The 3,306-nt window shown below is 40.2% G+C and overlaps 1 pseudogene; it reads left to right on the top strand.

The window, feature by feature from the left end:
* Positions 1-411: 411 nt before the first annotated feature.
* Positions 412-746, top strand: LOC101586135 (annotated as a pseudogene).
* Positions 747-3,306: the final 2,560 nt, after the last annotated feature.

Here is a 3,306-nt window from a genome sequence, read left to right as displayed (position 1 = left end):
GCATTGTATTATTTGTTGAAACTGTACTTCCGATTGGATTTGAAACTGTCTCATTGCTATCTGTTTATCAATAAAACTTTGAAAAAACAAAAACAAAAAAAGTAAATATGTAAATAAGATTGTTTAGTTATTTTATGAATAAGGCAGCTACCTAGGGGAAAGCACTGAGAGATAGTTGGGTGATCAGGAATATTAATAAGCATCAACGTAAGAATAGAGAGTGTTGCATCTTGTACAGCAATTAACCACTAGGAAGAACGTACGCAATGTGTTAATTTTTGAAACTGTCCTACCAATTTGATTTGAAACTGTCTCATTGCTATTTGTTTCTCAATAAAATTATGAAAAAAAAAAAGAATAGAGAGTGAATGAGGACTTTAGGTGTGTGGCTTGTGGAGTCGGCATTTGCAGTTGCAAAAGGTTTGGCAAGGTGTCTCACACTATTTTGCTGGTGCAGCCTACCAAGAGGCCAGAAGGCAGAACTTATACTGACTATGAATCTGCTGATGAATGCACAGAAAGTGTTTGTAAAATGTATGAAGAATATCTGAAGAGAATGAACCCCAACAGCCCGTCCATCACGTATGATATCAGTCAGTTGTTTGATTTTTATTAATGATCTGGCAGACCTCAGATGCCTTGTTTACCGAGCTGATACCCAGACATACCAGCCTTATAACAAAGACTGGATCAAAGAGAAGATCTATGTGCTCCTTCATTAGCAGGCACAACAGGCTGGCAAATGACGGAGTTGGAAACAATAGGGGCTGGGGGCAGGCTTGGGGCACAGTTGTGTGCCGTGCACTGTGGTGGAGTGCTATCTCATGAGCCTTTCTGTTACACTCTAGCCAGGATTGAATGCATTAGATGAAATGTGAGGTGTGAGGATCGTCTCAATCCAAAACCCCCATTGAGCCCTTTTTTCTTTTTCTTCTCCTTTTTTTTATGATTCAGATGGAAGTTGTTCCTTGTTGATGTTGGTTCGAGTCCTTCAGATTGTTCCTATCAGTTTATAACATTCACTGTAGTAATCTTTTAAGATGGAGTAGGGGATGATGACAAAGTTTATTTACATCCTCAAGAAAAAGTCTTAGTGAAAATAAATATTCTTTAGTTTAAAAAAAAAAAAAAAAGGACTGTGGGCCAAGATTGAACTGTCTCAGGTAACATGAGATCCATCCTGCTACCGACTACAGAGAGTTCAGCTCTTCCCTACTAAGCATTGAGTTTTCAGGAATTTAAATTGCAATATAACCAATTTTTCTCCAAAATTCCAATTTCCTTTCAACTCTACTTGCTGAGTTGGTCTAGAGAACCCAAGTTCCCATTGGTTACTTTAAATTCACATAGGCATATGTGACAGGGTATTAGAGATAGCTGAGCTAGGTAGAAATACCATCAATCAGACAGGGTTAGGCTCTCCAGGGAGTCAGTGCTGCTTTGGTTAGAGGTGCCTTCCTTGAAGGCAGGCTTCAGCGTCAAGATGGAATGACTACATCTACATAGTTTCCTGGAGTATAAACAATAATGATGGATACCAGTCAATAGGCACCAGTCACCCTGGCTTGTGGGACACATACTTTCCAGGTCCTCTCCTCTGTCTCTTAGGCTGACCTGTCTCTCTCAATAAAATTCTCTACTCATAACTTCTGTTGTTCCTCAGAATTTGTTCTTCAATTATGGGGAACATGAGCTTGACATACTGGATATGTACAGGGTTGGGAGTTATAGTATTTCTCCTCTATCATTTGGAGATCCTATATCAAGGTGGTCCCTGAACAACTGAACAATTCCTGTTCTCCACTTATCCATAAAATGTTCTGAAGCAAGAGGCCAGGGGGAATGTCTACTTTACAGATTCCTCCATGGAGAATCTCATTTACTTATTTCTGTGGAAAACTTCCCTAACCTCTTCTTTTTTGATTCACAACTTCATTCTTTGATATTTTAGACCACAGGAGCACTTTGTACTGAATTATCTCTTTCTCTGTTATAAATAAAGCTCTATTGGAACACAGCTTCACATTTATATATGTTGTCTAAGGCTGCTATCTCTTATAATAGTCAAATTGAATCACAGCAGTAGAGAATATAGAGTCTTCAAAGCCTAAAAATGTTTTCTATTTGCCCTGTCCACAAAGGGTTTACCAACCTCTGGCATAGATGGATCAATACTCAATAGTCATTTCTTATAATGTGTTATGTTGTCTTTCCCAGAATTCCAATTTGTTTTGTAGCTCTACAGTATCTTAGCCTCAAAAATATTGCCATTGGTAAGAATCCTTAGAAGAGCTCTTTAGTGAGACAGATTTCTCTTTGGGAGAGTAAAATGTGTCTCTGACCCTTCCAGTGACTTCACTTTGGGGGTTCCTGGGGCTCCTCCTTGTGCCCCTTCATCTGTACCAGCCCAAACACACCCACCCCAAACTACTCAGCAAGTTCTCGCTCTGATTACCAGAGAGAAAGACATTCAAGAAAACAAATTACGAAGCAAATGTGGGTGGAGGACAGATGACTTACTGGTATCTCCCCCACCCTTCCTGTCTCCTGCTCCTACTGGATCACCACCGAGATGCCCTGAGGTGTGGGAGAGGCCACAACAAAAGCCTGAGTGCCTGCAGATGTGGGTGTGTGGGTCCCAGAGTGAGACTGTTGGAGAAGGAATATCTGCTCAGAGGCAGGAGAATGTGTCTCCAGGGACATCGTGCATCTGTAGAAAATTACAAACTTGAGGTCATGTGCATTTAAGAGTGAGAAGCTCACTGTGAAAGGGACTGTGACAGAATGAGTGATACAGATGTGCGTGTGCCCATGACAGTGAGCATGTGCGAGAGCAAATGGGATTGATATGTGTCAGTGTGTGTGTGTGACTAAGTGTGTGTGTGAAAGAACAGGAAAGGAAAATAAATGAAAGAAAGGAGAAGGGAGAAAAAATAAGGGTGAAACTGAGATTCTTTCCAGAAAAAAGAAGGATTTCTACATAGATGATGTCACTTTGGTGTAATGGCAATTGCATGTCAATCCAGCGCCACCAATAAGAGTTTCATTGTTTGTCTGGGAAAACTCTTCTGTTTGTAAAGCATGGAGGAACTGGATGACAGGAGGGATAATGAACTGCATATTAATGAACTGAAGTAATTAAAATGATTCAGAGGGGGAAAACACTTTAAGGACAAAAATAAGAACCATTTCACAAAATGTTCCAATTTTAGTATATGTGCTGCTGAAGTGAGCACCATTTCACAAAATATGTGGTATGGTTTAGATAGAAGAGGTCCCCCATAATTCTCCTGTGTTTGGAAGGTG

Source organism: Octodon degus, unplaced genomic scaffold (assembly GCF_000260255.1).
Source record: "Octodon degus isolate 3935 unplaced genomic scaffold, OctDeg1.0 scaffold02106, whole genome shotgun sequence".
NCBI classification, from domain to species: Eukaryota; Metazoa; Chordata; class Mammalia; order Rodentia; family Octodontidae; genus Octodon; species Octodon degus.
Note: the sequence above shows the minus strand (reverse complement) of the source record. Positions and strands in the feature narration are given on the sequence as shown.